The following is a 25,839-nucleotide window of genomic DNA, read 5'->3' on the forward strand; positions in this document are numbered from 1 at the left end:
CATATCATGTAATTCAGCAAAACAAAGGTTCTTCCTAAGAGCCCACCCTCCTTAAAAAGCATAAAAGACAGAATTGAAAGAGCCTAATTATTTTAAACATATATCCTTTCATAATGCTTATATGAACATAAGATTAAACACAGGGTTTCATGGCAAAGGCACATTAAAAAATGATATTGAAGGTAATACAGAGAAAAAAAATAGATTTTAAACTTGACATAGAATCTTTGAAAAGATCTCTTTAGTAGAAGTATGGAAGATGAGCTAAAATTTTTTTCTCTTTCTTTCTTCTTTGTTCATTCATTTTCTTCAACAAATATTTTTGAGTACTTACATTATACATGCTGCTATGCAGATGTTGGGGAGGAAAACTTTTTCTCTATCCTTCAAGATTCATCTAGCTAGTCAAAGAATTAAATTGACATGAAATAGATTGGCAAGAGAAAATCAAATTTAATTTCATTCATACAGGAAATCCACATAAACATGAGATTCCAAAGACAGCCAGGCAAAATGAGGTCTATATGTCATCCTGAACTCAGGAGAAGGGGGAAAAGGTCTGGGACTTCAAAGGGAAGGGAGGTAATTCACAGGAAATTGAAAAAGAGCAAATGTTAGGTAAACAGATATTTGCTGGGCCATACAGAAACAATGGGATATAGAGAGCAATTTTAACAAACACACTTTGCTAAGTTCCTCCCTGTCTACCACTCCTAGTTCAGATTACAATGTAGTTATCTATGGTGCTAGCTCTCTTCATGGAGCTAGTCCACTATCTACATTCTTTTAGGCAGTTAAGAGGAAGGTAAAAGTTTCTTCCTGGGTCTTTTGGGCCTTGATTGTTTTCAGCTTGAAATAATCTTATACCAAAATGGCACATCTCAGAATAACTCTTTCTAAACTCCTACACTGATAATTACTACAAATATGATTTAGGAGAAGAGGAAATCTTCCCTTCTTCCCAAGTTTTCAGGCCTGGAGATTAGATGAATTCTTCAACAATCCATTCAACAAATATGTTTTGAGTCTTATCTAAGCACTGCACACTGTGCTAGGCACTACACAGTAACTACTGCACTAGAAATTAAGAACATAAGACATGGAACAACTTGTAGAAGGATTAGATCAAGTCAGCTGTAATAATTTAATCAAGATGACTAACAATCCATGGATTCTACAGCACCTACATCATGTAGATGATCCAAGGATGTAAGGATTTTATGACCTCTTTTACATCACTTGGACATAGAGTTGCTTTCCTGAAATAAAGATTAATGCCGCAGTTAAGTGACTTTGTCAAGAATCCACATGACAATTTCCTTCAAAAATTCCTTTTAAATAAATGAAAACCCAATTTCCTCCCTTTTTTCTGATTCTTCATCCATTCAGTTCATTCAATAAATATTTATTATATGCTACTATGTGCCAGTAATCTGTACTAGATGCTTGGAATACAACCATAAACAAGACCTTCTCTCAGTTCTTATAACACATTTTCTCCATTGACTCTCGCTATCAAATGGAACTCGAGTCTGGATTTCCATATGTCTTTAGGTAGGGAAGGTCAACAATTCCCTATATCAAGCCCATTTGAAGGGTCACCTACATCAACAATTGCTATCAACCATCTACATATCATGTTGCTCCAGCATCATGCTAAATTCAGGACTTCTCTAAGATGCTCTCAACTTCCCTGTGTCATGGAAAGGGAAGAATAGCACAAGTCCTGCTCTGGATTTCTTAACCCCACCTTGGGTTTCTGTTACTCCCACAGGACTTATACTATAGGGGAAAGAGACAGGAAAGTGAAAAGGTTTCTCATGTGCAACTTACCCTATTTGCTCTCCTCTTCTTCTTATTCCAGGCTTCTCTGCCAAGCCCAAAGAGTTTTTATCTTCTCCCTCTGTAACATATTCTATATCCTTCCTCCTCTAGAGCTTATAGTAAAATTCTACCACAGCACACCAAACTTTGATTCCTGATTATTAAAGAAAATATTTTAGAATTTGGAAAACACTCTTCTCTTTGGGGTGACTAGTTCTTACAATTAAAAGACTTAAAAACTATTGTCTCCCTATGGATTATTAAATTCAAAACTGATCAGTAACCTTATTATTCTCACCTGTCTTTGCCTTCTTCCTAAGCCAGTGAATGGGTAAAGAACCATAAGACAACAAGAATAATTTCAGTAAAAAGGGGCAGGAAATCTCAGTTTAAATCTCCAAACAGGATACTGCTGCTTATATTTCAGTAATTACTTGATAAATATCAGTTTCTCTCACCAGGCTGCAAATGTCTTTATAACAGAGACTATGTCTGTTTTCCTCCCTAATGTGTCCCCAGTTAATGAAGACATGGTCCTTTCCCTCACAGTGTTACAGTGTTCAGACAGACAATTAAACAAACAATTACAATGCAATGTGTTCTGCTCTATAACAAGAAACTATTAAGTGCCTTAGGGGACCATTTGAGGGTGACTTAAACCAGACTTAGGCACCAGAGAAGGATCCCCAAAGGAAGTGATAGATAAGCTGGGACCTAAAGGGTAAAGAGAAGTTAGTCAAATAAAGGCCATTTGTGAAGGACTCTATAAATTATGCTCCAGTGTTTAGATTTATTTCTAAAGGCAATAGAAAACCATTGAAGGATATAAATAGGGTACTGGGACTTTTAAAAGGTCACTGTGTAGGATACAGATTGAATATAAAAGAATGTCTGAAGGTGGGAAAGGCTGTTAGGAAATGTTTTCAGCACTGCAGGCAAGTTTGTAGAATTCCAGGTGCCTGGCCAGGGTGACAGTGGGAATGGAGAGAAGTACTGAGTTAGTGTAAAACAGGAAAGGACTGAGAGGGGTTTAGAAGATTAACTAGATTTCTGACTTGGGCAACTGAGTGGTGCCATTGACTGGTATAAAAAACAGAAGTAGAAATGGTTTGGGGAAAAATCTACAAAGCCATTTGGAACAGTTTTGTATAAAGGTCCCATGACCATTTATTCCTCAATAAACATTTTAATTGCCAGAAAGTTCATTTTTTATAAATTTCTCCTCACTAACAATAATTACTTTACCTTTCTGGGATTTAAAAAAAGTTGTAGAGCTTCCTCTCTGAGCCTGCCAAACATATTACTTAGCAGGGGAAACAAACTTTCTATAAAGGACCAGATAGCAAATAGTTTCAGCTTTGTGAGACATACAGTTTCTGTCACTACTTAACTATGCTACTGTGGAAAAAAGAAAAAAGGAAAAAAAAAAACACATAAAAGATATGAAAATGGATGGGTGTATCTGTCTTCTAATAGAACTTTATTTACAAAAACAGGCAGTGGGCAGTGTTTAGCTTATGGGCTACAGTTTGCCAAACCCTGTTCGGGAGCTGCATTTCCCAACATACCCAAGCAATGTGTAATCTTTCAACATTCATAGACATAGGTTCACTTAGGAACTTTAAAAATCATTTCTTCATTTTTGAGTAGTGTCTTAGCTAGGACTGCTGTAATAAATTACCATAGACTGGATGTCTTAAACAATAGACATTTATTTCTCACATTTCTGGAGGCTGGGTAGTCCAAGATCAAGGTGCTAGCAGATTCAATTTTTTGTGAGGACCTTCTGCCTGATTTGCACACAGCATCTTCTTGCTGTAGACTCACATGGCAGAGAGCAGAAAGGAAGCAAGCTCTCTCCCGTCTCTTCTTATAAGGGCACTAGTAGTGTTATGAGAGGTCCACCTTCATGACCTAAGAACCTCCCAAAGGTCTCAACTCCAAATACCATCACTTTAGAGATTGGGGTTTCAACATATAAATTTTAGGGAGATATAGCCATTCAGTCCATAACAGGTAGTATATGATAAAGAGGTCATTTCAGATCATCATATTATTAAAGATTATTATGTTGGCTTTATAAACATGGCATCATTATTAAAAATATTCATAATATACAGAACTAAATTTTTGCTTTCTCCCTATTAACAAGTGACATATAATTTATTTTTTATCATTTGGGCCAAGCATTATTTTTTTAAATAACAAGATAATAGAAAAAGCTTCATTTTCCTATTTGCAGGTATGAATAATCCTTATTGCTCCTAAACAAAAATGTAATTTGGGTGGAACTATCACTATATGTTTTTTTTTCCTTTTCAGATACATACATATTTGAAATACTAGAGAAAGTTTGACATGTAATATGAGAAAGTTAAGTAATGCAACTTTTGTATCTGTTGAAAATCGAATTGAGATAAAATTGGAGAATTAAAATCATCTCCCCCTTGTTAGCTCAAAACTCCCCACCATCTGAGTAGATCACATTCTCCTGCTACATATTTTTATAATAATCTCTTTTTTGGAGGGAGGGATGACATAGGAGCTGAAAGCTAAATTTCAGCTGAGGTTCTACACAAGTCGTATCACACCAGTCCTCTCCTCTCAACCCTCTGTGGTTTTCCATCTCAGTTGAAGCAAAAATCAAAGTCTTTACACTGGCTTGCTTATAAATCCCTGATCTCCATTTCCACCTTCCTCCCTCTTGCTCATTCTCATTCTAATTTCCAGGCAGTAGTTCTCAAACATGCCAAATCCTTTCTTATTTCAAGGACTTTGCCCTTCACCTGCCCTCTGCTGGAGCACATTCCCCCAGATTTGCATATGGCTTAACTCCTTATTTCTTTCTTTCACATCTCTGCAGAAATGTTACCTCCTCAGTGGTACAGACTGAGGGGCATCCTATATAAATATCACCAATACTGTGACAGCACTCCCCCTGGTCTTAAGGGTTAACTTGCCTCAAGTTAACACACTCCATGCTTGCTGACTTAAGGCCCTTAATCTATAATAGAACTAATTTACTTTCTTTGAGATTTGCAGACCACTGGCCTTGAGGAATAAAGGACCAGAACATTCCCAGGCCACAGAGGCCAGCAAGTCTGTCTGAAGCCCCCTTAGTTTTCTGACTAGTCCAACAATCATTTAGCAAAATGTTTTTCTTTTCTAAGATCACAGAAATGACTTACTGACCATCCCCCCTCCCCGCTTTGCACATGTATAGACCATGCCCTCTTTTGCAGAAAGAATAGAGTACTCCTGTACAACCCCTGGGTACCAAGGAACCAGACCTTCTTGCACAACCTCTGAGCATGGAGATCTGTGGCTGACATCATCAAGTCTGCCTGTAATCAAGAAATGTCACAGACCACTGCATACCCCTAAATGATTAAACCCCTTTCAAAATCTCTGGGCCAGGCAAAAACCTGGGAGTTTGCCTTAAAAAAAAATTATTTATTTTTGAGAGAGAGAAAACACAAGAAGGGGGAGGAGCAGAGGGAGAGGGAGAGAGAATCTCAAGCAGACTCCACACTGAGCATGGAGCCCAACACGGGGCTGGATCCCACAACTCTGAGATAAATATCTGAGCCAAAATCAAGAGTTAGATGCTTAACTGACTGAGCCACCCACGTGCCCACTGGGAGTTGGCCTTTGTACAAGAGTCTGCCTTCTCCCCAGGTGGTTGGCTTCCTGAATAAAGTTCATATTCCTTACCAGTCAAAACTGTCCTCAAGTATTGGCCTTTTTAGGAATGGGCAGCCAAACTTAGATATTATTGGGTTATCCCATAACAATACCATCACTCCCTATCCCCTTTCTCTTTATTTTTCTCCATAATACTTATTACCATCTTATGTATATTTGCTTATTTATTCTCTGACATGGAATGAGGGCAGGAATTTTGTTTAGTTCTCTACTCTATACCCACTTCTGAGAGCAATGCATGACAGGAAATATGTGCTTAGTAAGTTAAATATGAATAAATAGCATGTACTTTAGCTTATACTTGTATAGTTGTGTGAAAACTTGACTGGTATTAATCAAAACTGTAAACTCTATTAGGACAGAGTCTTTATCTTGTTTCATTCTCTTTATTCAGAGTATTCACTGAGTGCTTATACTATGTCAGCAATGTTCTAAGCACTAGACCAAGTTTTGTTTCATGGAGGCTATATTATAAAAATCAACAGTTTATCTGGGGTGCCTGGGTACCTCAGTGGCTTAAGTATCCGACTCTTGGTTTCGGCTCAGGTTGTGCCATCAAGCCTGGAATCAGGCTCCTAGCTCAGCGGGGAGTCTGCTTGAAAGATTCTCCCTCTTTGTCCCTCACGCCATGTGCATGTGTATGCATTTTTTCTCTTTCTCTCTCTAAAAATAAATAATTTTTTTAAATCACCAGTTTTTTAATTTTTTTAATTTTTTTATTTTTTAAAAATTTCATTTATTTATTTGAGAGAGAGAATGAGATAGAGAGCATGAGAGGGAGGAGGGTCAGAGAGAGAGGCAGACTCCCTGCTGAGCAGGGAGCCCGACGTGGGACTCGATCCTGGGACTCCAGGATCATGACGGGAGCCGAAGGCAGTTGCTTAACCAACTGAGCCACCCAGGTGCCCCAAATCACCAGTTTTTTTAAATCACCGATACATATACATATAAACATAATAGTGCCTACCATTGAATACAATGCTGCAGATTATGTTTTCCAAAGAAGACACACTTTCCATCTGTTATGTGTTGAATTGTGTCCTCAGATACATTGACGTCCGAACCACCAGTACTTCAGAGTGTGCCCTTATTTGGAAATAGGGGCATTGTAGATATAATTCGTTAAAATGAGGCCATACTAGAGTAGGGTGGGCCCTTAATCCAACATGACAGTTGTTTTTATAAGAAAAGGAGAGACAGACAGGGAGAGAATGCCTGCCATGTGGTGACAGAGGCAGAGACTGGAATCGTACATCCACAAGCCAAGGAACAGCAAGGATTGCCAGCAACTCCAGAAGCTAAGAGAAAGACATGAAATAGTTTCTTCCCTAAAGTTTTTGAGAGGGCATGACCTGGTCAACACCTTGCTTTTGGATTTCTAGCCTCCAGAACCATGAGAAAATAAATTTCTGTTGTTTCGAGCCATTCAATATGTGGTACTTTGTTACAGAAGCCCTAGGAAATTAATACAGCATCCCATATATTCTTCTTAAAAGGTGATGACAGCACTAATCCCATCAGCTATGAGTGTCTATGTCCCCTCTTCCTGAACCTGAGTGAACTTTGATGACTGCCTTGCCCAGTATAGAGGTAGCAACACCGTGTGACTTCTGAAGCTAGGTCATAAAAATGTCATTTACTTCTGCCTTGTTTTCTCAGGATCTTGTTCTTGAAATTTACCCACTATGCTGTGTGAAAGCCCAAGCAGTCCACGGAGCAGCCTATGTGGAGAGGTATCAAATCCCTGGCTCAGAGCCCTGGCTGAGCTCCCAGATAACAGCCAGCACCAATTTGCCAGCCATATGAATGAGCCATTTTGAAAGTGAATTCTCCGTCTCCCAGTGAAGCCACCCCAGCTAATATCATGTGAAATAAAGATGAATTGCTCCCACTGAGCCCTGCCAAATTACAGATTCATGAGTAATATAAATGTTTTTGTTTTGAGCTGTTATGTTTTGGAGTAGTTTGTTACACAGCAATAGAAAACTGATGCATACATGCTTATTAAATATTTATTGAATGAATAAATCAATGATCTCATACTTTATACTGGTAATGTGGCCTAGTAAAATGGTAGATCCCTCAAAAGTGGTCTAATTTAAAATGAGAAGGTATTTATTTTTTATTATCTGGACAGACACCATAAATGCACACATTGGTATAAATAATAGACCAAGGTTCTGGAAGAGGCTTGAAGGGATGGAATCCAGTGTTGAGATTTACCCTAGAGGAACTTAGACACATCATCTTCTGAGATAGAGTGATGGAGGTAAGAATTTTCCCATAGACTAGCTTCTGGCTCCACACTGTTGAATCCTTGTTTCTCATCCACTGACTGTGTATTTCTATTCCTGGTCCCACAGGACACATTCATATCACAAGAAGACTTTTGGTCCCATACCTCCATATCATAACAAAGGGCTAATTGACATAGCAGGTGGTCGGGATATTCTTATGGATACACTATGATGGCTAGTAATTAATTATACAGAAATGACTACAAACCACGTAAATATTATACACTAAAACTGAACTAATTATATTTCCTATTCTATTCTCAATTAGCTTCATGGTATATCTGTCTTTGCCTCTGTCCATTTTAACTCCTCCCTCTTCCTTTCCCTGCCCTACCCAACACACACACACACACACATCTTTATTATTAGAGATTAAGTCTTTGATCTTTATTAAAATTATTAAAGGTATGAGAAAGTTTTAGTGTCAATTTTAGGGCGAGACTTCTTCAAGATAAAAACATGAGAATAGGGCGCCTGGGTGGCTCAGTTGGTTAAGCGACTGCCTTCGGCTCAGGTCATGATCCTGGAGTCCCGGGATCGAGTCCCGCATCGGGCTCCCTGCTTGGCAGGGAGTCTGCTTCTCCCTCTGACCCTCCTCCCTCTCATGCTCTCTGTCTCTCATTCTCTCTCTCTCAAATAAATAAATAAAATCTTAAAAAAAAAACAAAACAAAACAAAACAAAAAAACATGAGAATATTGTATCCCAATATAGGAAGGCTTAATCAGAAGCTTAATTTGGGGAAGAAAAATAATTGAGAAAGGAAGATAAATTTTGGCCAATTACAGTGCTATTCAGTCTGCTGGTATTTGCTATGTAGCTAGACTAAATCAATGCCTAATATATCATGTTCTAGAAATTTGTCATTATTAAACAATGCGATTTGCACAAAAATTGATCTTCAAGGATGATTGGGGAAGTAAAAAGACTAAAGGTGAAGGATAAATGGTGAGCATTAAGAAACTGTCAATTATTAAACTTCAATACACAAAAATTTAGAAAACTTCTATTATGTATATTGAGTAGATGAGGGGGAGAGGGTGTGTGTGTGTGTGGGTGTGTGTGTGTGTCTGTGTGTGTGTGATATTATTCTCTTTGGTCTTGGTTTTGCTTTTTATTACTTTTTTTGATTACTATTTTTACATGGGATATTCTAGGGGGAAAAAAGTTGACATCTTGGAAAATATGTACCTTTGTAAGATAACCTTATTAAATAGTACATAATTCCAAGCCCATAGAAGTCTGAGTAACATATTTTAAGAATATTCTTATTTGTTTTAGCAAATAACTTTCCAAGTTCCCAAATGTCCACCCTCCATATGCCACTCTGATCCTTGTAATTGCAAGTATAGTATGTGTGTAATTTAACAACACAAATAAATGCTTTTTGAGTTACCACTTCCAGCTTCCACTTACAACTTCTGGAAATTAATTTTGCTTCTCAATTCAAGTGCTCTGGGTGGCTTTGTTGTCTATATACCTAAGTCACTAGATATTTTTTAACCATACTTGGCTCTGTTAGTATAAGCTGAAATAACTTCCTTTTTTTTTCATTAAATAGTTCAGAAGCCTCCCATTGTTCCCCTCAACAATAGTTCTTTTTTAATGTTGAGAATTTTGGTCAAAATACTAACCCACATACTCTTAACCTACATACTCTTTGTTTAAATGGAATAAAACCATGTTGTTTTAAAGTTCTTGGTGTTTAAGCAGCAATGTCCACAATAGCCAAACTGTAGAAAGGGCTGAGATGCCCTTCAACAGATGAATGGATAAAAAAGATGTGGTCCATATATACAATGGAATATTACTCAGCCATCAGAAAGGATGAATACCCAACTTTTACAACAACATGGATGGGACTGGAGAAGATTATGCTAAGTGAAATAAGTCAAGCAGAGAAAGTCAATTATCATATGGTTTCACTTATTGATGGAACATAAGGAATAGCATGGAGGACATTAGGAGAAGGAAGGGGAAAATGAAGGGGGGGAAATCAGAGAGAGAGATGAACCATGAGAGACTATGGACTCCAAGAAAAAACTGAGGGTTTTAGAGGGGACGGGACTGGGGGATGGGTTAGCCCAGTGGTGGGTATTAAGGAGGGCATGTATTGCATGGAACACTGGGTGTTATATGCAAACAATGAATCATGGAACACTACATCAAAAACTAATGATGTAGGAGGCACCTGAGTGGCTCAGTCGTTAAGCGTCCGCCTTCAGCTCAGGTCATGATCCCAGGGTCCTGGGATTGAGCCCCGCATCGGGCTCCCTGCTCCACAGGGAGTCTGCTTCTCCTTCCCCCACTCCCCCTGCTTGTGTTCCCTCTCTCGTTGTCTCGCTCTCTCTGTGTCAAATAAATAAAATCTTAAAAAAAAAACTAATTATGTACTGTATGGTGACTAACATAACATAATAAAAAAATAAAGTTCTTGGTGTTTAGCACTTCATTTCATTTTTTTTAATTACCTTTGAATTATTTTCAAGATATTTTTTAGAAAAATAAGATGATTATGGATCCAGGGCAGCATATCAGAATGTAAAGACTACAGATTCTGGGATCTCACAGACATCAGTTCATTCCAGCTTTGCCACTTTATAACTTTATGTCTTGGGCTGGTTATTGTTATTTAAACTGACGCTCAATTTCCTCACTATACTTTGATCCAACACTAATATCTGTCACTGGGGTCTTGCAAAACATAAATATGGTCACATAAAATGAGCTTAACATAGTATCCAATACAAAATAGGCACTTAATACATATTAGCTATTATTACTATAGTGATATGTATTATTTATCTTCTTCATTCTACCTCAGTTAACACCACAAAATGTAAATGATAGACTTAAATAGGAAAATCATGACTCTCTACCTTCCCTATCAATAAGCAAATAATTCTTAGAGAATCACATATCAAATTAAATTCCATTTTTTTAGTGAGAAATGAGACATAGTTTGACAGGAAAAAAATTATTTTAATTCAGTAAAAGCTGAAATGTACTTTGAGGATAGCCTGGTTTGTAGCTTAACCAAAAAAGGTATAAGATTCCCAGAGGAAAATATACAGCAAATAAAAGCAGAAAGAAATAATATGGACTTCTCCAAGATCTGAGCAAATAGGACCTTAGAGAGGAAAAGAAAGGAAAAAGTGTTCAGATTATGTGATGCTGTAAAACAAGTTTCCTATGAAGACTTTCTCTACCCCACTCATTCACACATAGAATTATCTATTCATTCACCTTACATTTATTAATAGAGCCTACTATGTGCCTAGTATTTTCCCAGGCACTGGGAATACACAAGTGAACAAGATAATAATAACAGTACTTTAATAGCTAACTGAAGTGATGCAATAATAGTATTTTTAAAATATCTTCCAGAGCACACATTTACTTTAGCTATCTGATTGCCCAGGGTAGATTAGAATTTATAGTAAAAAGAATGTAAAGGTAAAGACTGACTTAATATTCAATAACTTTCAAAAATATGGTTATACATCAGAATCTTAGATTTAAAACAAGACAACTGGCTTGGATTTTCAAAATCCTCTATCTCCCTTTTAGTATATGAAAAGCAAATCAGAGAAGGCTTTGCTTTGCCTATAGCATAGCCCTTCAGTTTAAGACAATGAGAATAGCTCTGAGATAGTAGGAGGAAGTTTACAGACACAAAAGAAAAACAGTTTACTCTTCTGGCTCAAAGAACCACAGGAACAGAAAAATAGGATAGGCAGACATGAGCCTCCTTGTTTTCCTTTTCCAAGCTTCAACCAGCAAAGAGGCAATACTAGATAATGTGAGGAGAGTGTCTAGGAAAGGAGACCTGCAGGAGCCTAAGTAAGACCAATTAAATCAGGGAGTGCTGCTGGGTCCTGAGCAAGCCAAACAAGAAATATAAATTATACCAGCCACAGCTCAGCCTTGAATGCTAGCAAGACATACTGCACCCAAGTATTCTGGCATATTACCTGAAGACCGGAGGAGGCAAAGGATGACACTTGAAGATGCTAGCACTTCTCTACTTTGATAAGGACGTTTTCACCCCACCCATCCTCCTTCGCATCATCATCCCTATCCTCATAGATGCTGACATTGTCTTAGGAAGAAGGCAGAGAAGAGGAAGAAGTTGTGGGAAAGACTCTGCACTTTTTTGCAAGAGGTATTAAACACTACCCTAATAGTCAGTTTTAAATTATTGAATATGAAGTTGGATATTGGATATTAGATATTGAGTTTTTTTTCTCCCTTCCAATTTGTTCATGAAGGTTGTATGGAAAGGGTGAATTAGTTGTAGACTACATTCAGTAACTATAATTTCTCTATATACACGTTATAACATAGGGTGAATTTTTTACCTCAGTAAACTAACATCTATTGAATTGCGACCATGTTTCTGATATTGTGTCTCCTCTGCCTACAAAGAAACTTCAAGATAGAATCAAGAATTTTGGAATATCAGCATCTGAAAAAAATGCAGAAAAAATCTAGTTCTTCCTAAGAGGGTTAACTGACAGGGCGCCTGGGTGGCTCAGCTGTTAAGCGTCTGCCTTCAACTCAGGTCATGGTCCCAGGATCCTGGGATCGAGCCCCGCATCGGGCTCCCTCCCCTGAGGGAAGCCTGCTTCTCCCTCTCCCACTCCCCCTGCTTGTGTTCCCTCTCTGTCGAATAAATAAAATCTTTTTTTTTTTTTAAAGATTTTATCCATTTATTTGACAGAGAAAGACACAGCGAGAGAGGGAACACAAACAGGGAGTGGGAGAGGGAGAAGCAGACTCCCTGCAGAGCAGGGAGCCCGATGCGGGACTCGATCCAGGGACTCCAGGATCATGACCTGAGCCGAAGGCAGTCGCTTAACCAACTGAGCCACCCAGGCGCCCGAATAAATAAAATCTTAAAAAAAAAAAAAAAGAAAGAGGGTTAACTGACTTGTCTATATTTATCAATGGGTCAGTGGCAGAGCCAGGACTTGGAGGTCCAATAATGAAATTAAGACCCAAAGAAATGACCAAAGCAGGTAGCTTCTATACATTTTGGACAAAGAGGCATAAATCTGTGAGGAATTGATAGGACAAAGAAAATATATGCTTGGGAGCTTCAGCTAGTTAGGAATTCTAAACAGAATTTGGGCTGGCATAGTAAATTAATGAAAGTAACAAGATTTGTTTATATAGGCTTCTTTGGCCCTGAATTCCCTATCTCTGACAATAAAGAGGTCTATCTACATCCTGGTACAGGGAGGTACCTTCCACTTGAGAGATTTATTTCCTGCTTTCTGGAAACAAAGGGGGCTCAGAGTATTCTTCTTGCACTGGCTATCTCTTAAGTAACTTTAAATTAAAATAATCAATATAGCAAAGTAGACCACCCTGGTTCCCTACAGAATGCAGCCATGCTGATGTCTAGATTCAGTGTTCTGAAAGCCCCAGAAGAGGACTCAGCTAAGCCACACCCAGACTCCTGACCCAGGAAATTTTGAGGTAATACATGGATATTGTTTTAAACTACTAAGTTTGGAAGCATCTGGGTAGCTCAGTTGGTTAAGTGTCTGACTCTTGATTTTGGCTCAGGGTTGTGAGATGAGCCCCAAGTAGGGCTCTGCGCTCAGTGGGAAGTCTGCTTAAAGATTCTCTCTGCCCCTCCCCCTACTAAGGCACAATCTCTCTAAAATAAATAAATAAATCTTAATAAATAAACAAACTTCCGTTTGTGGTAATTTGTTACACAGCAATAGATTACTAATACAGATATGTATCCCTATATTTCACTCAGTGTATATTAGTACCCAGATGTTATTGGTGATTTTTTCACTAGGCATTTTGAGATTTATTCATGAATGATTCCTATGATTCACACTTTAATTATATTTGTTAGTCAAACATATACTATGAACCTATGATTGCCTGTCTCTATATAACTTGCATACTCAACATCTGTGAAAAAGTCTTCTGTGTTACACTTTAAAAGCCTTGCTCGAGAGGGTAATGGTGTTGTGCCTAGTAACTACAATGGAATGAAACAGGCAAAAAGGAGAATGTTATATATATATGAAATTAAAAATCACAAAATGGATCCTTACGGGATGGTGACCTAGGAGGCAGGGAGATCACAATCTGGTTCAAGTTTAGCTTTACTGAGGAAATATTTCAAGTCTGAATAAATCAAGTGCGTTGGATTGTGGCCAGAATAAAATTATTGGGTGTAGGGGAAAAAACAAAATATTTTGTTGCCATAGCAAGCCAGGTATATTTCTATAGGTTAGAATGTGTTAGAGTAAAGATATCAGCTGACAAATGCACAGTAATTTCATGTTTGTTCAACAGCTCACAGTAACAGTAACTTCTGGTTATCACTAATTATTAAGAAAATTGTCTTCTAGGGGGGAATCAGAGGGGGAGACGAACCATGAGAGACTATGGACTCTGAGAAACAAACTGAGGGTTTTAGAGGGGAGGGGGGTGGGGGGATGGATGGGTTAGCCTGGGTTGGGTATTAAGGAGGGCATGTATTGCTTGGAGCCCTGGGTGTTATAGGCAAACAATGAATCATGGAACACTACATCAAAAACTAATGATGTAATGTATGGTGACTAATATAACATTATAAAATTAAATTTAAAAAAAAGAAACAAAACAAAATTGTCTTCTAGTTCTATCCATCCACAATATGAAAAGCAAACTGTTTCAACATCACTTTATGTTTTTACTTAAAACTGCATAGAACAATCTTTAGATTAGAAAGTATTTACTGAGAATAATTTGTTTCATTCAATTAACACTTAATGAGTGTTAAGGCCAGTGCTAGGTGCTAGAAATAAAATGATAAAAGTCACCGCCCTAAGGAATCTTGACTGTAATTGATCTCCTTTAAGATCCTTCTATGTCCTCAGCACTGTGCTAAGCCCTATTGGTAATCAGTCCTAATGATATGCCAGGTTCTTTGCCTAAAGAAATTTCACTCAGGGGAATTCTTAATACTAGTGCTAACTTGGTTGAAGCAGATGATCTATGCCATAAAATGTCAGAGAAAGAGAAGTCACTGAGGACTAGAATAACCCCAAAAACCTCAAATGGGGAGGGGAGAGCTCAAGCTGATCCTGAAAAGATGGTAGAGCTTAGAAAAGCTGAGGAATTTTTAAGGCATTCTGGGTAAGGAGAGCATCCTAAGAGAATGGGCGGAGGTGGGAATGGAGCTAGAATAAACTTAACATGTTTGAGGAACATGAAGAAAATGTGCCTATATAGAGCAGAGGGTGTTTTCTGATTGAATAGAGAGAGTGGAAAATAAGAATGTCAGATAAAGGTACAGATCCAGGTATACATAACATGTTTTTATTCAGCATTTTCTCATTTAGAAGCTCTATCATGTTTGGAATAGATGTCATATTCAGCAGAATCTGTTGGTAATTTTAGTAATATATAGAAGCACTATAATTCTTCTCTGCATAATAATACTCTGAAAATTGTATCCTCTTCATAGCTAGTTTAACAAGTCTTCTTGTGCAGGTCTTCTGAAAAGCAGATTGGAGAAAGAGATAAGGCCCTCAAAAGACATGCTCATTTAACAATATATGCTTGTCATCAGTTTTTGTTGCTATTTTTTGTTGTTTGGGTTGTTTGGGTTGGTTGGGTTGGATTCGGTGTTTGATTTTGTTTCTCTAAGAACAAAGATGTCCAAGGTATGCAAGTTTGAAATATCATTGAATGACTTGAGAATTATCTCAGTAAAAGGTATGAGAGGTAATGAAGCTCCAAGGGAATGTCAATAAGATGTCTTATAAGGTAACTTAAATACATTAAAGTATTATAGGATAGTCCAAGAAATGCAGAATATCGTCAAGATATAAAAAAGTTGGGGCACCTGGGTCATTAAGCATCTGCCTTCGGCTCAGGTCGTGGTCCCAAGGGCCTGGGATCGAGTCCCGAGTCCCGCATAGGGCTCCCTGCTCGGCGGGAAGCCTGCTTCTCTCTCTCCCACTCCCCCTGCTTGTGTTCCCTTTCTCACTGTGTCTCTCTCTGTCAAATAAATAAAATCTTTAAAAAAAAAAAAAGATAAAAAAAGTTTACTGCAGCCTTGGTAGGGATACAGACTTTTCTCTTGTCAAATCAAAAGAAAGAATTTACCAAGGGTATAATTTTATCCTAAAAATAATAGGTTGTAAAACCAGAGCCATCTAACGTGCATGGACTTGAAGGACCCTATGCTCATAGAAATTATAACATTAACTGTTGCTAGGGAAGAAACACCCACACATCTGCAAAAGCAGATCCCATGTTCTAGCCTCAATGCCTGGGTTGAAATAGTCACAATAGCATGGAAGTGAATTGTTGATATAACCTCAACTTGTTTGAAAAGACAAAATTGTTCCTTTAGTGGGAAGTATCTTCTTAAGCCCCAGGATAGTTTTAGAGTAAAGGAATTAAGAAGTAAATCAATCCATAATATTAATACTCTTGATTATGAATACTTTTTGCAACTTAAAGTTCTTGTAATGTTTAAAATAATTGGCACATTGGAGAATATAACAAATTAGTTTTGTGATTCTAATAGAAAATGTATAATTGATTTCAGATTTCTGATTTTTAAGTTGAAAGGTATGCGAGTTTAACTTAAGTTCAAAGGGTTTCACTCTTCATTGAGAGAGTGCAAAATATTTTCCTGTCTCTGGAGCATATTAATTAATTATGAGGTCTCTTAAAGGATATCTTTTCTGATTAGCTTATAGAGATAAATGGGCACTTATATAAATCAAATATTTCTAAAATTCTGAAAAAATAAGGAAGTTGAATTTTTAATACTTTAATAAATGTGCTAGACTTAGGTCTCTTATTAAAATAATTTTCTGTGCTTTATGTTGACTTTATTACACCTCTGATTAGTTAAGGAGAAAAGAACAAAGCCATAGGTCTTCTTCAACAAAAGAGAGTCTCAGAGCCTCATGGAAAAAAGACCCTTACATTAAACCATTGGCACTTCAAATAATTGACTTTGGGGTATGGGTTTCTGAACTGATATTGTGTAGACAACTACCAGTGAACTGATTTTCAGGATTTTTTCCCATGAAACAGAAGGCTTTAAGAAAGCAGATTCCTAATCTAAGATCCAGTGGAACAAGAATACATAGAACTGAGCAAATTAATGTGGGAAATGTTATTGTAATTATTTGGAATATTGTCTTGTAACAAGGTTCTGTTTTCTGGATATATGAAGTATGACTCTAGATTTGTAAAGCCAATTCAAGGAGACATATATTAACACTCTGCTGCACCTATGTAAAAAATTAGACTAAACCAAATGAGACCAGCCCTGTGTGTGTGTGTGTGTGTGTGTGTGAATAATCTTTAATATTATTGTGATCATCAGGTGGGGAAATTATGGGGAAAATTGTGAAAGACATTGAAATGGGCAAGGGAAGATTAATGAGTGTCCTTTCAAAGGAACATTAAGCATTGTCTAGTGTATGCCTCCACGTTATCTGGACGTCTGCCCCTTTCTTTATCTCTAACTAAGCTGTTATACAACTCTGCAAATTATTAAAAAATGATAGCATGTAAATGATTCTTATCCATAGAGATGTAAATGAATTTTGTCCCACAGAAGTACAATAAATTTCACCACCATCACCCCCATTCCAAAGAAGAACCTATTTGTAGCTATTAGCAAATTCATTTCACAGTCCCTGATTGCCTCTAATTTCTGTTTTACATATTACTGGCTTCCTTATTATTAATTAAATAAAATACCTGACACATATTTATATTTGTACAAGATCCATGATATTGCCTCTCTTAAAAAATTATCCTTCAACATAAGCATGTTACAAATTATTTTATTTTAAATTTTATTTCAAACTTGCTATGAGGAAGGGCTTCCTAAAAGAACCATTTCAAAGATTTGTGTCCTATTAGTGATATTTCATAAGATTAAAATTTTTTTAAAAAGAGGAGTTAGATACTCATTGCAAGACAAGATATAGAAGACCTAATTAAAGATCATTAAACTCCTTGTAAGACTGGTTAAAAGTTGTTAGGGTCCTTCCATGATTGACAATGAGGAGGGGTTTCCCAGAAGAGGCTCTTAAATCTATTAGTAAAATTGTTTAAACATTTCATCAGAAATGTTACTTTCCAAAAAGGTTAGTAGACTACCTTGCTCCTGACTAATTTTAGGAGTAATTTTTTTTCACATCCTGAACATGTTTAGAAGAACCTGAAATTTACTTCATTTCTGGGGTTAATTAATCACATTTAAAAGAGTTAAGTACTTTAAAGGAGTGTTGCTTAATAAAGTCATTGCTTGCCTAGTCAAGCATTTGAAGTACTTAAAAGGAAAATCAAACATATTAAATTTATTAAATGCAATTTAAATGTTTCATAATAGGGGCACCTGGATGGGTCAAGAGGTTAAGCAACTGCCTTCTGGCTCAGGTCATGATCCCAGGGCTCCCTGCTCAGCGGGGAGTCTGCTTCTCCCCCTCCCTCTGCCGCTCCCCCTGCTTGTGCTCTCTCTCTCTGTCAAATAAACAAAATCTTAAAAAAAAAATAAATGTTTCATAATGTGTAATTAAACTTGTAAATGAGATTTATTGTTCAAGCAAGTTTAATCTTTTCAACTGGATTAAATGATCATAAATCAAAGTCTTCCAAAATATGGTTATTTTATTTTACATAAATTGAATAAGTAAATTGTAAGTTAAACAAGAAATTTTAGGAATAGTTAGAATATTTTTACAATATATAAAATACAAATGTTTTTAAAATATATAATCCTTCTCACAGTCAAAAACCAATCTTAGACAGCCAAAACTCAGATCGACAGTCCAAAGCTGACGTGCACTGCATAACAGAAGTCCTGATTTTCATTATTAAAAATAAAATTTAAAAAAATAAAAAATAAAAATATTAAAAAGAAGTGTTTCCCTTGTAGTAGGGAAGTAGTATTGATATTTGAAACTTCTGTTTCAGTTATGTGTTTGTGCCTTTTATTGATCACAACATAAAATTTATTTTTTACTGAAGATACAGTCAGAAAACTTTAAAAGTCACTGATATAGACCCACCAGTACCTCCAAGTAGCTCAAATTCCCTATCAGCCGTTTTCCTTTAATTCTTCAGCCATTGATAATTCCTTAATCTAGCACTTAAAACCACTGGCTCCTTACTAAATTCTCTTTTTAATTTTTTTCAAATTATGTATTTCCAGAATTCAGTTGAGTTATTAATCTAAGACATCAAAGGATACACAGTACCTCTTTACATATTTGTTTATTCCCTACCTGTTGTGTATTGGTTTGATATGATTTCAAATCCACTTGTTTATGAACTACGTGAAGTTTTTTAACCCATTTGATTATGACAAAGACTGTTCTCACCAATAAGAACTCAGTAGCTCAGCTGCCGACATGCCCCACTGGGGCTTATCGAAAAACATGAAGAAACAACTATGGCAGGGGGATATTTACACTATAAACACCCAAAGTTTATAAGGATTATCTGAGAATGTTCTGTCTGGGCAAGGAGACTCTCTGCTGATCTAAAAAGCTCTCCAAAGACTTTGGGGATGTTAGCTCTGCCACAGTAAAGGCAACTCCTACCAGCAGTGGTGAAAAGTGAAGTGGCACCTGCAAAGGAGCCCCTGTGGCCTGTCAATACCAGCCCCGGTGATCCCTAGCAACATGCTTTAGCAACAGAGGACTTTTATTTTTGTGCTGGCATTTCTCCCCTGGTTAAGTCTTCACTCCTAAGTATCAACTCCTATAAAGGTGTATACTTCAGCCTAATTTTGACTTTTTTCCTTTCATCTCCACTTGCCTGGAGCAACAGTGTAATAAATCTATCATGTCTTTGGAGCATGTTATATCTTTACGAGCTTATTAAGAGACATTATCCTATAAGCTATTGGCTTGTGGAATTCCTGCAGTGAACCTGTGTTTAAATAAATTTCTGGCAAAGGCATACTCAGTCTCTGAGCATTCATTTGCCACCCAAAACAAAACACCATTCACTCCTTAACCCAATACAAATTCACTTATTCTGGGAACCCAAACCTGTTCTTGGAATATCACCAAGGCCCTTCTAGTGGTTGGTCTTCTTTTTTTTTCCCCCCTTAGTAGGCTCAATGCCCAGCATGGGACTTGAACTCATGACCGGAGATTGAGAGTTGCATGCTCTACTAACTGAGCCAGCCAGGTGTCCTGGTCTCCTTTCAATCTTATCTTACTTGGGTTCCAAGACATTAATCATTTCTTCCTCTTGACATTCTTTCCTTCCAGGGCACCCATGGTATTGTTGTCATCAACCTCCTCTCTCCCCATCTCTCCAATTCTTCTTCATCATCAAGGCTGAGTTTCAAACTTCATTTCTCTTAAAGACTTTCAGAACATTCCACACCACACTAATCTTTCCTTTCTCTATAGTACTGTAGCTCCTAAATTATATCCTATTATGTTAGTACATAGCTATTTATTTTTTTAAAGATTTTATTTATTTATCTGACACAGAGAGAGAGAGATCACAAGCGGGGTGGGGTGGGGGGCAGAGGGAGAGGGAGAAGCAGGCTCCCCACTGAGCAGGGAGTCCGAAAGAGAGTCCAATGTGGGGCTTGATCCCAGGACCCTGGGATCATGACCTGAGCCGAAGGCAGATGCTTAACCAACTGAGCCACCCAGGCGCCCCAGTACATAGCTATTTATTTTCTTATTCTGTTTGTGGTAGAATTTTAAGACATAAAAACAGTTAATAGGACATAAGCATCTTATCACTGTCTTCTTAGCTGCTCATTTCAATCATATCTTAGAGTGGCTTGTCTTGATATTGCTCTAATTCCTAGGTTCTAACAGCACTTCCTAGAGTAGAAATGTTATCTCCATAATTTAACTTTTTTAAATGATGAATTCCTACTCAATTATCAGGATTAGTTTGTACTTCACTTCCTCAATGAAGCCTTTCCCGACACCACTTTCCTAAATCATTCATTACTTCCTCCTCTATGTTACCAGCATGAACATTTCTCACAATCATGATCACACTGCACTATCCTTATTTGTTTAAATGTCTACTTTGCCCCCTGGACTGTGGGCTATATGTGTGGTGTATGTCTAGTGTGGTATAAATGTGGGGTGGTGAGTGTGTGTGTGTGTGTGCGTGTGTGTGTCTGTCTGCCTATCTGGTACAAGATGTTTGTTTGGTGTCTGTGGTATATGTGTGTGTGGTGTGTGAATATAAAAAGATTTTGGGGCTCCTGGGTGGCACAGTCAGTTAAGCCTCCAACTCTTGGTTCTGGCTCAGGTCATGATCTCAGGCTCTGTGCTCGTCCTGGAGTCCACTTGAGATTCTCTCCCTTTCCCTCTGCCCCTCCCACTTGTGCTCTCTCTCTCTAAAAAATAAATAAATCTTAAAAAAAAAAAAAAGATTTTAAGTGCTTGCTTCAGCAACACATATATGAAAATTGGAATGATACAGAGAAAATTAGCATGGCCCCTGTGCAAGGATGATGTGTGAATTCATGAAATATTCCATATTAAAAAAAAAAAGATTTAAAAAGACCTCTTGGAAAATAAATGAAGTTTACAGATGTTTTTGAAAATATGAGCCTTCTTACGATTCTTCTGGAGAACAAAACCATGAAGCAAATGGTGTTGCATCTGTATGTATGTATGTGCATATATATATACAAAGTGTATATATGTAAACACTAATAATTCATACATAGATGCAATTATAGCCAATATAATGTAGGGGGTTTTTTTTAGTTTCACATTTCAGAGAAATTCTAATTAAAGAACTAATTCTGTATTAATTTTTATTTTTTATTTTATTAATTTATTTTTTATTAATTTGTATTAAAGAATTCTTCCCATAACACACACACACACACACACACACACTATTTACTATAAAAATTTGGTCTCCATATTTAACAGATTCATCATAGATGGTGTTTACCTGGTATGGTAGGTTGAACAGTACCCCTAAAGGTTAATGTCCACCAGAACCTCAGAATATGATTTTATTTGGAAATAGAGTCTTTGCAGATGTAATTAGGGTAGGGATCCAGATGAGAGCATACTGAATTTGGGCGGACCCTAAATTCAGTTAGCCTCCTTATAAAAGACCAAAAAAAACACCTAGGGATACATGAAAGGAAAGCCATGTGAAGATAGAGGCTTAGATTGGAATTATGCTGCTGCAAGCCAAGAAATGCCAGGAACCACTCCAAACTAGAAGAGCAAAGAGGAATTCCCCCCTAGAGCCTTTGGTGGGAGGACAGCTCCGCTGACACCTGCCCTCCAGAATTGTGAGAGAATAAATTTTTCTTGTTTTAAGACACCAAATTTGTGGTGAACTGTTTGAGCAATCCTAGGAAATGAATACACCACTTATCAATTATTCCTTACCCTTAGATAATGAGTACTTCTTATATATGCTTTAGAGAAATAATCATTTTGCCTTCTGAAGCTTTCTTTTCATACATACTTATTTTTAAAAATAAAACAATTTCAGAAATCAAATGAGAAAATGCCTGAAACTTAGCAGGGATTTTCATTTGACTCCCAGTCCAAAGAGAAGCAAAAAACACTATGTGTATTATATCCAATATCCAATATCCAATATCCAATATGTATTTCACAAACTTGAACTGGAAAAGGAGTTTTAATTTGTGCTTTAGCAGTTTTCTTTTTAATTTTTTTCAAATTATGTATTTCCATAATTCAGTTGAGTTATTAAATTTGTTGTATATTACTTCAAAATTGTCATTTATATTTTGAACTTTTTCAAAACCATTCAAATTGAACTGTTCAAACTGAATCTCTTTCACTTTTGCCTCTTCCATTACCTTTAGCTTATTAGCTTTTAATTACTCTCAACTTTCCCTGCAAATTAGAAAAATCTAGCTTTTTTTTTTTTTTTTTTTTTTTTTTTTTTAGAACACAAGCAGGGGGAGTGGGAGAAGGAGAAGCAGGCTTCCTGCGGAGCAGGGAGCCCGATGCGGGGCTCGATCCCAGGACCCTGGGATCATGACCTGAGCCGAAGGCAGACGCTTAACGACTGAACCACCCAGGCGCCCCTCTTGAAAAATCTAGCTTTTAAAAAATATCTAGGCCTTGTCCCCAAGTCTAGAGAATCTGATTTAAATTATTTAAAATATAGCCTAGCAGCAATATATTTCACAAATACATTTGTACTTTTTTTTCAAACTCTCTACAATTCATTCCCATGGACACTTGAAGTGGTAGGCCACTACTGTAACATGAACATACATGCCAACTGCTAATCCTAGAGGCTAATAATTTGCTTTTTTCATACCATGTACTTACTATTTATCTGCAGAATTTTATAAAACTGTTCATCAATGGTAGACAAGGATTTCACAACAGTAAAAATTTTTAGGAATAAAATAAATTATTGAAAACTCCATATAATCACCATCATAAAATCACAAAGTAGAAAGGAACCTAATGGAAAAGAATAGAGAGCCCAGAATAAAACACATGTGTAGATGGTCAATTAACTTATGACAAAGGAGCTAAGAATATACAATGGGGAAATTAATAAATGGTGGTGGGAAGACTGGATAGCCACATGCAGAAGAATAAAACTGAGTCTCTCTCTTATACCATACACAAAAATAAACTCAAAATGGATTAAAGACTTGAATTTAAGACCTGAAACCAAAAGACTTCTAGAAGAAAACATGAGGAGTAAGCTTCTTGATACTGGTCTTCACAATGATTTTTTTGGATTTAATGCCAAAAACAAAGGCAAAGAAAGCAAAAATAAACAAGTAGTCATACATACGTCAAACCAAAAAGCTTCTGCATAGCAAAGGAAATTATCAGCAAAATAAAAAGACAAACTATGGAATGGAAGAAAATGCTGGCGAACCACCTATCCAATAAGGGGTTAATATCCAAAATATATAAGAAACTCATACAACTCAATAGCAGAAAAACAAATAACCTAATTTTAAAAATGGGCAAAGAACCTTAACAGACATTTTCCAGAGAAAACATACAAATGGCCAACAGGCTCATGAAAGGTGCTCAACATCACTAACCATCAGGGAAATGCAAATCAAAACCACAATGAGATATCACCTCACAGCTGTTAGAATGGCTATTAACCAAAACACAAGAGATAACAAATGCTGGCAAGGATGTGGAGAAAAGGGAACCAGCATGCACTGTTGGTTGGAATGTAAACTGGTGCAGTCACTATGGAAGACAGTATGGAGGTTCCTCAAAAAGATAAAAATAGAACTACCATATGATCCAGCAATTCCACTTCTGAAATATATATCCAATGGAAATAAAATCATAATCTTGAAAAAAATATCTGCACTCCTATGTTCACTGCAGCATTATTCACAATAGCCAAGATATGGAAACAACTTAAGTGTCTGTCAATGGATGAATGGATGGATAGATAAAGAAGATGTGAGATATAGATTATAGATATAGATACAGATATAATTCAGCCTTAAAAAAGAAGGAAACCCTGCCATTTGCCACAACATGGATAAACATGGAGGGCATTATGCTAAGTGAAATAAGCCAGAAAGAGAAAGGCAAAAGGCAAACTCAGAAACAGAGTTGATTGATGGTTGGCTGGGAGATAGAGAAAATAGGGAGAGGTTGGTGAAGGGTACAAACTTTCAGTTATAAGACAAATAAAATCTGAGAATCTAATGGATAACATGGTGACTATAGTTGTTAACACTGTATTGTGTAATTGTAACTTGCTAAGAAAGTAGAACTTAAATGTTCTCACCAAAAAAAAAAAAAAAAAAAAGCAAATATGTGAGATGATGGATGTGTGAACTAACTCAATGGGGAGAATTCTTTCACAGTGTATACATATATTAAATCATGTTGTACACTTTAAATATCTTGCAATTTTAGTTGTAAATTATATCTTGATAAAGCTGAAAAAAAAAAGAAATAAAGGGACAAAAATCAGTCATGAACTCCAACCCTTTCAACTTGTAGATACGATATTCCAGTTCTAGGAGTTTAAAGAATCTGTCCAAAATTTAACAGTTAGAATGTGGCAGCGTGAAACATTAAACCTGGTTTTCTATACTGTATCTAATATGTATAGAAAGTTACAATGATTGAATAAGACCTACACTTGTCTTCTTAAAAGTGAGGAAACAGAGAGGAAGGAGTGTTTCACAGACTGGTAAATTATTTTTTTCTATGCTTTTTAAGTTTCACTGAGTTTTTTGGTGAACTATTTCCTAGGTCAAAGACAAAAGCAAAAAAAAGTCTCCCTGTTATTTTTTTGTTTTGGGTTTTTTTTTAAGAAATGACTACAAAAGAAAAAAAGAATGACTGCAATTATTCAAGATTTTTTTTTTAAGATTTTTTATTTATTTTTTGACAGAGAGAGAGACAGCTAGAGAGGGAACACAAGCAGGGGGAGTGGGAGAGGGAGAAGCAGACTTCCTGCCGAGCAGGGAGCCCAATGTGGGGCTCAATCCCAGGACCCTGGGACCATGACCTGAGCTGAAGGCAGACACTTAACGACTGAGCCATCCAGGCACCCCTATTATTCAAGATTTATATGAGAGAAAATGGATTTTAACCCTATTAAATTTAACCTACATTTTCAACATGGCAAATTAGCGTGGCCTGCTGGCTCTCAACCAGAATCAACCTTGGAGAAACTACAAAAGCAAGAGGAAAACAGAGATTCCAGGTATTAATGGCAGTTATAACTGCAGGAGACATCCATGCAGAGTGAAGACTGTCCTGAATAGGTGTTGGAGGGGATAGTGGATGCAGCCTAGGGCAGAGAAGCAGAAAACACTTCAGTGAGAAACTAAGTGGAAGGCAAATGTTTAGGTTTTATTCTTGCCCATCCCCAGAATTGTCTTAGGATAGTTACTATTTGCCCCTTCATTGCAGAATTCAACTAGCAATAGCCCAACTCTTGGGTGACTAGGTATGCATTACAATGTCAAGACAAAGTAAAACCCTGCTGGAGGCTGTGATTGAAATAGGGCTAGA

General features: G+C 36.9%; 1 long non-coding RNA gene and 1 other non-coding gene across 2 annotated transcripts in view; one reads left to right on the top strand and one right to left on the bottom strand.

Annotated features, from left to right (window-relative positions):
• LOC123848208 (uncharacterized) overlaps window positions 1-25,839 on the bottom strand; it is a 239,536-nt gene that overhangs the window by 149,024 nt on the left and 64,673 nt on the right. The gene's annotated exons all lie outside the window — the stretch shown is intronic.
• On the top strand, window positions 21,246-21,352 carry LOC123849092 (U6 spliceosomal RNA). The gene has a single exon (XR_006791935.1). It is a non-coding gene; the product is annotated as a U6 spliceosomal RNA (small nuclear RNA).

Source organism: Mirounga angustirostris, unplaced genomic scaffold, assembly GCF_029215605.1.
Source record: "Mirounga angustirostris isolate CCGP_5_RB_7025 unplaced genomic scaffold, mMirAng1.0.hap1 SCAF_2, whole genome shotgun sequence".
Lineage (NCBI taxonomy): Eukaryota > Metazoa > Chordata > Mammalia > Carnivora > Phocidae > Mirounga > Mirounga angustirostris.